This window comes from Macaca fascicularis, chromosome 9 (assembly GCF_037993035.2).
Source record: "Macaca fascicularis isolate 582-1 chromosome 9, T2T-MFA8v1.1".
Taxonomy (NCBI): Eukaryota; Metazoa; Chordata; class Mammalia; order Primates; family Cercopithecidae; genus Macaca; species Macaca fascicularis.
In genome coordinates, this window is record NC_088383.1 from 87,580,714 (window position 1) to 87,594,078 (window position 13,365).

General features: G+C 39.2%; 1 long non-coding RNA gene across 1 annotated transcript in view; it reads right to left on the bottom strand.

The window, feature by feature from the left end:
- Positions 1–3,784, bottom strand: part of LOC135964966 (uncharacterized) — a 30,729-nt gene extending 26,945 nt beyond the window's left edge. The window contains exon 1 of the long non-coding RNA XR_010577701.1: positions 3,621–3,784. This is a non-coding gene — a long non-coding RNA (uncharacterized lncRNA). The remainder of the gene's footprint in view (positions 1–3,620) is intronic.
- Between the last annotated feature and the right edge of the window lie 9,581 nt (positions 3,785–13,365).

Genomic DNA, 13,365 nt, shown 5'->3' on the forward strand with positions numbered 1-13,365 from the left:
CCAGAGGCACAAAAAGGAGCTGGTACCATTTCTCCTGAAACTATTCCAATCAACAGAAAATGAGGGAATCCTCCCTAACTAATTTTATGAGGCCAGCATCATCCTGACACCAAAATTTGATAGAGACACAACAAAAACAGAGAATTTTAGACTGACATCCCTGATGAACATCAATGCGAAAATCCTCAATAAAATACTGGCAAACCGAATCCAGCAGCACATCAAAAAGCTGATCCACCATGATCAAGTCGGCTTCATCCGTGAGATGCAAGGCTGGTTCAACATATGCAGATCAATAAACATAATCCATCACATAAACAGAACCAATGACAAAAACCCTGTGATTATCTCAATAGATGCAGAAAAGGCCTCCAAAAAAATTCAACAGTCCTTCATGCTAAAAACTCTCAGTAAAATAGATACTGATAGAATATATCTCAAAATAATAAGAGCTATTTATGGCAAACCCACAGCCAATATCATACTGAAAGGGCAATAACTGGAAGCATTCCCTTTGAAAACTGGCACAAGACAGGGATGCCCTCTCACCATTCCTATTCAACATAGTGTTGGAAGTTCTGGCCAGGGCAATCAGAAAAGAGAAAGAAATAAAGAGTATTCAATTAGGAAAAGTGGAAGTCAAACTGTCCCTGTTTGCAGATGACATGATTGTATCTAGAAAACCCCATCATGTCAGCCTAAAATCTCCTTAAGCTGAAAAGCAACTTCAGCAAAGTCTCAGGATACAAAATCAATGTGCAAAAATCACAAGCATTGGTATACACCGATAACAGACAGAGAGTCAAATCATGAGTGAACACCCATTCACAATTGCTACAAAGGGAATAAAATACCTAAGAATCCACTTACAAGGGATGTGAAGGACCTCTTCAAGGAGAACTGCAAACCACTGCTCAATGAAATAAAAGAGGACACAAACAAATGGAAGAACATTTGTTTGTTCATGGATAGGAAGAATCAATATCATGAAAATGGCCATACTGCCCAAGGAAATATGTAGATTCAATGCCATCCCCATCAAGCTACCAATGACTTTCTTTACATAGTTGGAAAAAACTACTTTAAAGTTCATATGGAACCAAAAAAGAGCCCACATTGCCAAGACAATCCTAAGCAAAAAGAACAGAGCTGGAGGCATCATGCTACCTGACTTCAAACTATACTACAAGGCTACAGTAACCAAAACAGCATGGTACTGGTACCAAAACAAAGATATAGACCAATGGAACAGAACAGAGGCCTCAGAAATAACACCACACATCTACAATCATCTGATCTTTGACAAACCTGACAAAAACAAGAAATGGGGAGAGGATTCCCTATTTAATAAATGGTGCTGGGAAAACTGGCTAGCCATATGTAGAAAGCTGAAACTGGATCCCTTCTTTGCACCTTATACAAAAATTAAATTCAAGATGGATTAAAGACTTAAATGTTAGACCTAAAGCCGTAAAAACCCTAGTAGAAAACCTAGGCAATACCATTCAGGACATAGGCATGGGCAAGGTCTTCATGACTAAAACGCCAAAAGCAATGGCAACAGAAGCCAAAATAGACAAATGGTATCTAATTAAACTAAAGAGCTTCTGCACAGCCAAAGAAACTACCATCAGAGTGAACAGGGAACCTACGGAATGGGAGAAAATTTTTGCAATCTACCCATCGACAAAGGGCTCATATCCGTAATCTATAAAGAACTTGAACAAATTTACAAGAAAAAAAAAACAAACAACTCTATCAAAAAGTGGTCAAAGGATATGAACAGACATTTCTGAATAGAAGACATTTATGTGGCCAACAGACACATGGAAAAATGCTCATCATCACTGGTCATCAGAGAAATGCAAATCAAAACCACAACGAGATACCATCTCACACCAGTTAGAATGGTGATCATTAAAATGTCAGGAAACAACAGGTGCTGGAGAGGATGTGGAGATATAGGAACCCTTTTACACTGTTGGCAGGACTGTAAACTTGTTCAACCATTGCGGAAGATAGTGTGGTGATTCCTCAAGGATCTAGAACTAGAAATATCATTTGACCCAGTGATCTCATTACTGGGTATATACCCATAGGATTATAAATCATACTACTATAACAACACATGCACACGTATGTTTATTGCAGCACTATTCACAATAGCAAAGACTTGGAACCAACCAAAATGTCCATCCATGATAGACTGGATTAAGAAAACGTAGCATATATACACCATGGAATACTATGCAGCCACAAAGAAGGATGAATTCATTTCCTTTGCAGGGACATGGATGCAACTGGAAACCATTATTCTGAGCAAACCATCACAAGGACAGAAAACCAAACACCACATGTTCTCACTCATAGATGGGAATTGAACAATGAGAGCGCTTAGACATAGGGTGGGAAACATCACACCCCAGGACCTGTTGTGGGGTGGACGACAGGGGGAGGGATAGCATAAGGATAAATGCCTAATGTAAATGACGAGTTAATAGGTACAGCAAACCAACATGGCACATGTAAGCCTATGTAACAAACCTGCACGTAGTGTATATGTACCCTAGAACTTCAAGTATAATAAAAAAAAGAAAGACATCAATAAAATCCAAAAAATCAGTAAATAAATATACAAGAAATGAAACACTTAAAAAAAAAAAAAAAGAAAAATATTCTCCCTTCTCTCGTGTACAATCTTGATTGGACAATCAGTCAAGCCTCTCTGCCCTTCTTTTCCTAAGGTTAAATAAATGACTTAATTAGGCCAGTAGGAATTTCTCTCCAGGAATTTGAAACTTCAATGATGTATCATAAACAGAGGGAAAACAGTTGACTGATTTCAGAGGCAGTGACCTAAGGAAGCTGTCTATCTTCCTTTACCTTGGGCTCTAGATCTACTTCCCTGGCCCAAGACTGCTATTCCAGCCCTTCTTTGAACTACCAGAAAGCCTTGCAATCAGTTAGCCAGACTTTCTGCTGCTGGCAACCTAAGCATGCTAACTGTTACAGGGGCAAATCCTCTAATTCTTTAGATGACCTACGATACAAAGTATAGTACTTGGCGCAAAGTAGGTGTTCATGAGTGATATTTCAAAGAACATAATGGAAAATTGAACGCTGACAAAAACAAAGACCAACTATGAAAGCATTTTGTAAATACATAAGAGGTATAAAAAATTCTAGTGTAGAGGCCCAGGAATGTGACATTAGTGATAAAATGATTCAGTATTGACTCTACACAATCCTAACATCCACCCTAGCTACCTTTGCTTTGCTTATTAAATCTTTGAGACAGGAAAGCAGCACACTCTACTAAATCCCATTAAAATGCCCCAAACATGCTAGTTTTTAAAATTCTTACATCTAGAACTTATAGCACGTACCGGCCCAGAAGGCCCTCCCTTACCTCCTTTAAGGAATGATAAAGAAATTGATCCGAGCCAGGAAGAATGACACTCACTGGATCACACCACAGAGGTGTCCTATTTTTCATTTTGAAATGGATTTAGCACAATCATGCAAATGTGTACTACCCAGGGTTGGAAAGAAATGAGGACAGAGCTCAGAGAAGTCAGGCAAAGGTCAAACATGAAACCAAAATAGAAAGCAATACCCACAGCAGTTGTACTGTTGCACACATCAGGTAGGCAGCTGGACCGAATGACCTCTAAAGCCTCCTCCAGTTCAAGCATTCTTTGATTCTACTTCTTTTAGTTGTTCATGCTTATAACTGTCAGACTCGGCCCCACTAAGAAGCACTGGTAAGTGTAAAAAGACTGTTGAAAATGATGTTTCAACAGTTTTCTTTTAAAAAGAAAGAAACTTCATTAGTCTACGAGCTGAATTTTTCATTCATTAAACATTTACTAATGACTTGTTATGCACAAATAACTGTGCTAGGAGGAAGGTGAGCAAAGACACAAAGAAAATAATTACAGGTGCTGTCTTTAAGTAGCTAATAATTTACTAAAAATAATGCTGGGCCACTTTGTGCTTTCTGACTAAGACTAGTCATTGTAAACAGCAGCAATTTACAAATTCATCAGTGAAAAATGAAGAAGCCTTCTTACTCTCAAGGAGCTTTTTAGTTCTTTGTTCATTCACTGATTAATTCCACAGTCCTCACTGACTAAGCTCCATACCCTACACTACGTGTCATGGAGACCAATTACCAATATTAATAAGGTGTCTGCCCACAAAGAGCTCGAAAGGAAATGGGGTGACCTATGCCATCTACTTAGTTTTGTTATGCCAGTTCTTAGTCTTCTCCAAGTCTGTTCCTCCTGTAGTCACAGTGCCATTCTGATCAGGTCACACACACCCCCCACCGTACACCCCCCTTATCCTTCCCCTGCTTAACACACTTTGTTGGCTTCTCTTGCTATATAACTCAAATCTGAATGGTCTCTAAATGGCAGGATGGCAACCTCTCATAATCTAATGCAGCCTAGCCTAGACAGATTGCAGTTGATGTAATAAGCAGGATGAAGTATTATCACCAAGCTTAGCACAAATACCCTGTGAGTATTCAGTCATCATCTCTACCCACACAATCCCCAAATCTGGCCAGAATATAGTGAAGATCCAGAATTGATGGCTGTGAATAAATAGATCACAGGCAGAAATTGAGACCAAATGATTTATGTTTTATTGCTTCAAGGCAAGCACTCTAGCCTCAGTCCAATAGATATGTGGATAGATGCAGACTTAAGAAAGGAGAAAACATGATATCCTAAAAAGATCATTGTGGCAAGGATTTTTATCATGTTTCTAGACCTTTGAAGCATTCTCTGGATAGTTATTTGAGATGTTCTCAGGTCCTCGTAGGCCGCAATTGAAGACTGTGGAGAAATTTTGATCCTTTACAGGAGAGATGTGCTAGACCAAAAATATACTTTAAAGGGACCAACAATATTTATAAAATTCCTTAGAAAACTTATAATTCAGTAAAAATTAAGAACCACAATAGACAAACCAGCTTTATGGGCATAATTCCATTATTGAATTCCAGTTTTCTTTGCTAAGAAGGGCAAACTAGATTCCCAGGTGAGTATACAAGGCCAGTGGTCACTGAAATGCTAGCTTACTGAATAATGAAAAACTTTCTCTAAACCGTGGTTTCCTTAGCTATAGTTGGGAATACAAATACTTATTTTACAAGGTTATTGTAAGGATTAAATAAAATAATGTGTGAAAAGCATTTGGCACAGTGCTTGAAACTTTGTAGACACCCAAAATGCTGTTCTTGCTGCTGTTATTTCTCTGTTTGTCACGTGGAGTTAATGCCCATAACTTTACATTTTCCCACTGGGGTGCTACCACATGCCATTTCTATGCACCCCTTTTCCCTCATGAAGAAGAACATTATTCTACATCCTCAGATCTTTTGTAAAAACATAGAATATTAGTGCTGGAAAGAATTTTGGAGAAACTCCAAGAAATAGTATGCCAAGGCCAAAGACTTATTCAAGGTCTCCCAGCTAATTCGTGGCATAACTATGTCTTGACCTAAGTCTTCCGTTTCCTAGTTCGGTGGCTTTTCAGCTGCATTATTATTGTCCAAGTTACGAGGGGAACCTCAAATCAATACATTAATATAGTCTTATTGAGCACCTACCTAAAAGATATAGAGCTGCACTGACAACTTTGGACAATATAAAAGAAGTATGAGACACATTCTTGCTCCTCTCCTTGCAGACTTCTTTCCTCATTAATTTTATATTAATTTTGAATGCTCCTTTTAAGGCTCCTGTCTTCAACTATAAGAATAAGAGAATGCAACTGTATACACGAATTCTTAGCTAAGCAGTTTATGGCTGATTATTACTACGTGGAAGTTCCATGGTTAGGGTCAGGCATGCATCCATTTACTTTACATACATTGTCCAGTTAAATTTCCCAACAATCCTATTTTATAGATGAAATGAAAAAAGAATGGAGACATGAAGTTACTTGCCCAAGTCTCTCTCTTGGATGCCAGACAAAGCCCCTGTTCCTGCCAAACAGACTCCTTTGAACTTTTTAACTTCAATATTAATCCTTTGAAGCAAAATAAATAAAAAAGGACAATACTCAAGTGGGATGCATATAAATTGCTTAATTAGTAGACATTTATTCCTCAAATATTTATTAGGTGCCAATTATTTACCAGACTACATCACAAGAGGGTAAAATCAGTGTCACAGCAAACAGCCACAAATGGTGCTTTTGCACTTTGCCCATACCCTTGCCACAGGAACTCTCACCCATGGGTCTTGCTGTGGTTGTGAGCTAGTCCTTCCAGCTGCCAAGGGCTCAGAGCTGTTGCTTCTTTTGCTGTTTCATCTCTGGGTGATCAAGCTTGCTGCTCAGGCCACTGTGCCCTTGACCTTTTTAGGCTCTAGAAGTTACCTCAAGGGGGAATGCTTAGTTCACCCAGAATTTAAGCCATTTAGAAAACCATGTGGACATGTGCTCTGAATGCGCAACCAAAGTGTGAGTGAAGGGCATTTCTCCTTCTTTTAATCTCATTTTGGGCCTTCGTCTAAGCCTGAGGCATGAGTCCCACAATCTAGACCATGGAAAAGTTGAGTAGCAGATAAAGTGTGGTATTCAAACTCCTTCCTGAGCTTGGCCCATGGCCAGTAGTTGCTTGAACCTGGAAGAATTCTTGCCTAGGAGACTCCGCAGGCCTTCTAATAAGTTAGGGGTGGCCCAGCTACAGAGACCTGTGGGTATGCCCAATCCTGAGAGTGAAGAATGTTTAGGTTCTCAAAGATTAATCCTGTTGCACTCTCCTATGGGATGTGGAAGTCCTGTGTATGCAAAAGAGAGTGGGACCTCATTCCCTCCAACAAGCTTTCCACTATTTTTACCTGCTAACTGAGGCTCCCAGATATCCCTTGGTTTTATCCACACATTGAACTCTTTCTCTAACTCCATGTCTGAAACAGTGATTCTGCATATGGTATGGCTGAGGAATCACCCTCTCTCTATCAAAACAACTTTCATTTGAAATAACATTAATTAGCCTATGGTGAACTGCAACTTAAAGCAAAATAACATATAATGAAACCAATTTTACCACAGGCTAATTGAAATAAACAAGAGTTAAATTCCTACAGCATATTTCTGGTCACAAAAACATCAGCAAACTTCTAAATAAGAACCAAAACATTTCTAGTCTAACACTGAAATAAATGTGAGCTATATATACATTGTCATGCACTTGTATGATTATCATTGAATCTACAAATTTTTACTTGATAATAATAATTATTTATTTATTTATTCATTCATTCATTTTCTATTCTGCTTTTTCTAGTTCAAGGTCACTGGTGGCCAGACCCTATCCTTGCAGCTCAGGCTTCAAGGCAGAAACCAGCTCTTGCCAGCACATTGTCCCATTACAGGGCATGCACACGCGTGTTCTCTCACACCCACACCCACACACACACACTCAGATTTGGACTATTTGGACACGCCAATGATACTAGGAGTCACATCTTTGGGATGTGGGAGAAAACCGGAGTACCTGTAGAAAACCCAGGAAGACATGGGGAGATCCTGCGAACTCCACACTGACGGTGGTCCCAGCAGGAATTGATTAAAACAATGTTATTTGAAGACCTGCTGTATATATCATTTAAACCTCAAAGGAGCATAATTGCTTAGGTACGAAAACGGAGGCTTCAAAAGGTTAAATAGTTTCCCTGAGGTCACCTAGGTCTTAGGTAAGAGAGCTGGGAGCAGGATGAAAGCCTGACCACAGAGACACTTTCCTGACAACTAAGCTACTTTGCCTTCCCTAAACTGCTTCTGTTTAATACTAACTGCTGAAATGCAAAATAGATAAAAGGACAACATAAGTAAGAGGAATACAAATGCATAATTAGCATGAATAAAGTGTACATTATCATTTTATGTCAAGCCCATTTCTGCGAATGTTCCATTATAAGAGCGTCTCAGTTGATAAAAATTCAAAGATGCACATTTGCTAGTTGAAGCAAGAAAATGTCAATAATCCCACTTTATTTTATTAATTTAGATATGGCTCAGGCAAGTACAGCTGGTACTGCTATTCTTAGAGCTGGAAGGAATGAGGGGGAAAATATTTCTGTTAACAGACAGACTCAATCAGATTCAGGAACTGACTCTACTCCCCCAAATCCCTAGTCATCCCGCATCCTGCTCTGCCCCTAACAAATCATCCACTGCAAATTGCCAGAGAGATGAATGTGAGAATGAAATTAATCAAAATAAGATAAAAGACCAGCAGTCTATCCCAAGTGGCAGTTTGATTAATGAAAGCCAGAAAGCAACTAGTACAATTTGGGAAATCAATGAGACCTAGGTGAAAGCAAAAACAACTGGAAAGCTCTAGTTTTCCCTAGGGGAAAAAATGCTTTGTATTTGTTTAGACCCTTTGACCTGAGGATGTCAAGGCATTTCACAAGCAATTTATTTTATTCTAGTTTCTGTTATGTGGAGAAATAAACACTGACATTAATGCAAGTTTTCCTCTGGGCTAACAGAGGAAACAGGAACAGAGAGAATAGAAAAGGAGTCACTGTGCTCACAACTTTCCTTGTAATTGATGTCTCCATGAAAGATCAACCAGGCCTTTATGCAGTCATTTTGATTAATCTTGTAGTAGATATCTTTGGGGGCATCTGCCCAATTCAGAGTGGTCCTTCTCTGAGAACTATTCCCTTCACTCATAGAAGCAAATCCTATCTGCCATATTTGTTCTGAGTCCTTCCCTATCCCTATCCTGGCCATAGTGGATTGTATCAAGGGTGGACACCTGACCCACCTGGGGCCAATCATATTCTTTCTACAATAACTGGAATTGGGATTCAGAGAACCATTTAATATGGAAGTCAGCCACCGTGAGTTGGGCAAGAGCAGAGGCAGTCTTCAAAGAGAAGAACGAAGCAGTTTAGAGAACTGAGCAGGTGTCTTGCTTGGTTCCTGATAGCTGTCCAGTTCCTGGTTCCAGCCCCCTGTGATGCCCAGTCACTTGGTCTGACTTTAGGTTGGGTTAAACACTCTTGAACACTGTCATTAGATTCGTCTCATCTACTTAAGTTAATTCAAGTGAGTTTCTGCTACTTGCAACTAGAAGTATCATCGTAAGTATTTCATTGCTGGGTCTGCCAGGTTCACCTTTGTCTCAAAATATCTGCCTTGCAATCTCTTTCAGTTATTCTCCTTCCTCTCTATCAATTTCCATTCATTGTGCCTTTTGTTTCTGCTTGCTCATTAAATATAGGTATTCTCTAATGCTCTGTGCTCAATCTATTTCTTCTTCGCCTTCCTGGAGAATCTCATCTCCTCCATGGTTTCAGTTAATACCTATAAGCAACTAAATCCCAAATCTATATCTTCAGCCCATACCTCTTGGCTAATATTGCTAAGCCACTCTGGACAGACCTATGGGCTCCCCAAACTAAAAAAAAAAAAGTGAAATTACTCAATCATTTTTCCTTGAAAAAATCTGCTCCTTCTCTCCTGATTTATATTAGAATATGGCATTGCACTCTTACCAGTCACTCAAGCTAGATGCCACAGAGTTATTTTCAAGTGTCTCTCTTATATTCCTTTTCATAGTTCTGTCTTCATCATCTCTCAATTGGACAATTTGCTGTAGTTTCCTAAGAATTTTCCTCCTGTTACATAACTACCTCCAACCATTGCTAATCCATTCTCCATACTGTCAGAATTATGATTCTAAAACACAAACCAGCCAATGCCACTCATATGCTCAAAAAGAGTCAATAGATCCATATTTTTAATAAAATAAAGGCCAAGATACTTTTTATGATATATAGGTCCTTTCTGAACTTGGCTTCAAATTCTTTTTAACTCCATTGCCTACTTGACTTTGTGCAACAATCACACTATTCTGTTATTTCTCAAACACTTTATGACATTCATTAACTTTTCCAACATTCATCAATCCATCCATCTGTTCATTAATTCAGTGAGAATTTACTGAGCACACCATAAATACTTTGCAAGGCACCAGGATTATAGGCATGACTTAGGCCTAGTATATGCTCTGAAGGAGCTGCCAGCCTAGGAAGAGACAGGTCATTTCAATTTAGTGAGCCTCCATACTGTTATCCTATTATACTCTTTGTCTAGATATACTTCCTTAACTCCTAAACCCAAGAAAAGTCTACCCATCCCTCAAAACCCTAACTCAAATACCTGCTCAATCTCCTCGAGCCTGAATTACTCATTCACTATGTCCTCAGCACTTCTTCTCAATGCCAGTTTGTTGTAGTGTGGTCTGCATTAAAATTAGGTTAGTGTTATATCTATTTCTGTCTTTACTTGTGAGTTCATTGAGAGTAGTTTGTTGAAGAAATATTTGTTGAATCAATTTTTGTTAAATTTAGGACTAATTTATGACAAAAATTCCTGTTTGGATGTATCATGTTTGCTGAAAATTTCATTTTGAAGCCAATAATTTGCACTTTACCTATAGTCAAATTGGACATCTTAAGAGCAGGACCTGTCTCATAGTTTCCTGTGAGGATCAAATGAGTTAACAAATATAAAGCTATTAGAAAAAATAGCAGATACATAAAATAATTAGCTATCATTATTACTACTGTTGTGTCAGTGGTCAATATAACTAGAGAATTGCTCATTTCACTTTCCTAGGTTTTGAAACATAAAAATATAGAAAACCATGTGAGAATCAGTATAAAAGGGTTCCAATATTTCCACATTCTCATCAACACTTTTTATTATCTATCTTTTTTTAGTATGGCCATCCTAGTGTGTGTGAAGTCATATTTCATTATGGTTTTGATTTGCATTACCCTGATGGCTGATGATATTGATCAACCATAATACTGTGCTTGATTTCTGTGCTTATGGCCATTTGTATATCTTCTTCAGAGAAATTTCTTTTCAGATTATTTGCTCATTTTAAAATTGGATTATTTGTCTTTTTATTATTAAGGTATAGCTGTTCTTTATATATTCTACATATAAGTCCCTTGTCAGATATATAATTTGCCATTTTTTTCTCCTCTTCTATGGGTTGTCTTTTTACTTTCTTGACGGTATCATTAGAAAAAAACACATTTTTACTTTTGTCGAGGTCCAGTTTATCTATTTTTTGTTTTGTTGCTTATGCTTTTGGCATGATATCTAAGGAACTATTGTCTAATTTAAGGTCATGAAGATTTACATCTATGTTTGGTTTAAGGAGTTTTGTAGTTTTAGTTCTTAGATTAAGTCTTTGATCAATTTTTCAGTTACTTTTGTGCAGAGTATGTGATATAGGTCCAACTTCACTCTTTTGCATGTGGATATCCAGTTGTCCTAGCACCACTTGTTGAGAAGATTATTCTTTCCCCATTGAGTTATCTTGGTATCCTTGCCAAAAACCAATTGGTCTTAAATACAAGAGTTTGTTTCTACACTTAAACTTCCATTTCAGTAATCTATATATTTGTTCTTACAATAACACCATGCTATCTTGATTGCTATAGCTTTGTAGTACGTTTTGAAATTGGTTGGAATTTCTGGGGATTTCCTTTAAAATGTAGATTTCCAGACCCCTTCTCTAGAAATTCTGATTTAATCAATCTGGGGCAGACTGTGGGAGCATGTATTGCAGGATTTAAAGAATGCCATAGAGTAATGGTGAAGAATGCAAGTTTTGGCCAGGCATGGTGGCTCCCGCCTGTAATCCCAACACTTTGGGAGGCCGAGCTGGGTGGATTGCTTGAGGCCAGAAGTTCAAGACCAGCCAGGGCAACATGATGAAACACTGTCTCTACAAACAAACAAACAAACAGACAAACAAACAAACAAACAGGCATGATGGTGCATGCTTGTAGTCCCAGCTATTCAGGAGGCTGAGGTAGGACGACTGCTTGAGCCTGGGAGGTGGAAGTTGCAGAGAGCCAGGATAACTCCACTGCACTCAAGCCTGGGTGACAGAGTTAGACCCCATTAAAATAAAAAGTGAGCCTGACTTACCAGACTTACCAAGATGGAATCTGACCTTACTTACAGGATGACTTGAGAATGACATTTACCTTCTGTAAAATAAGAATAATAATGAAACGGGAAAAGTTCCCTTATCCCCCTCACAGGGCATGCGATGGGGGTGTGGCTTGCTTCTTCCCTGCTCTGCTGCTCAGACCTCTAGGGGAGCATACAGTTGGGCAGGCTGTGGGGCTCCAGCCCCACGACACTGTCTAGGGGTGAATGTTTATAGCTGAAGCCTCAGTGGGCGTGTGTTACAGGGTGCTCTTTTAGTTCAGCCATCTGTAGGCGGCTTGTGTTAGCTCAGCTTGTGTCAGTCAACTCAATTAGACTCCCTTCCTTATCTCAAGGACAGAAGGCTTTTTGTATCCTGGGATTTCTTGCCTTGATGTACCAGAAGAATTGGATCACTTGTGGGCTTGGGGAATGAGTGCAAGATTTTATTGAGTTGAAGTAGCTCTCAGCGGATGGGGGAGCCAGAAGGTAGATGGTTTTCCCATGGAGTCTGGCCACTCAGCGGCCCAGGCTCTCCTCCAACCTCTGCAGCCAAACTCTGCCTCCTTCTGCTGGCCACTGGTCAATGGCCTGCCGGCGTCTTTCCTGTGTCCTTCCCCTGGCATGCTCCCCTAGACGTCCTCTCAATGTCCAGCCGCTCGTGTATTCCTTTTGACATCCAGCTGCTTGTGTCTCTGCCTACCAGGGTCTTGGGGGTTTTATAGGCACAGGATGGAGTCGTGGAGGGCTGAGATGGTCTTGGAAAATGCAACATTTGGACAGGAAGGCAGGAGTGCCTCTCATTACCTAGGTTAGTGGGCACAGGTCCGGGAGTGGAGCCCTCCCCAGGTACCACGCCCTCCTCTACCCTGCACTTCCCTGACCCCCTTCCATAGCAAAAACAGTAATACTTTTCACATAGAGGTTATGAGAACTAAATTCATCAATTCATGTAGGACAGAAGGGTGCCTGGAATTCAATAAATGTTAAGTAATTGGACTTCCTAACAGTTGGTCATAGGAGCAGAAAATGGGAAAATGCAGAAAGGTAGAAAATGCAGAAATGTAGTAGGTTTCAGGGGAGTTGGTCCCTGTTACTAAAAACATTTGCACTGTGAATAAAAGAAAGGTAGAAAAAAGTATGTGTCAATCTAATGAGATCGAAGAATTTTTCAGAGACTTTGCAAAATCTAGGAAAAAAGTTTTGAATAACAGGAAAAAAACACATGCCCTGATGAGTAGCTGATCTTTTCTTAAATTGTGGTAAAATACACATAGCATAAAATCGCCATTTTAACCATTTTTAATAATTCAGTGGCATTAATTACATTCATAATATCCTGAAACTATCACCTGTATCTGTTTCCAAAACTTT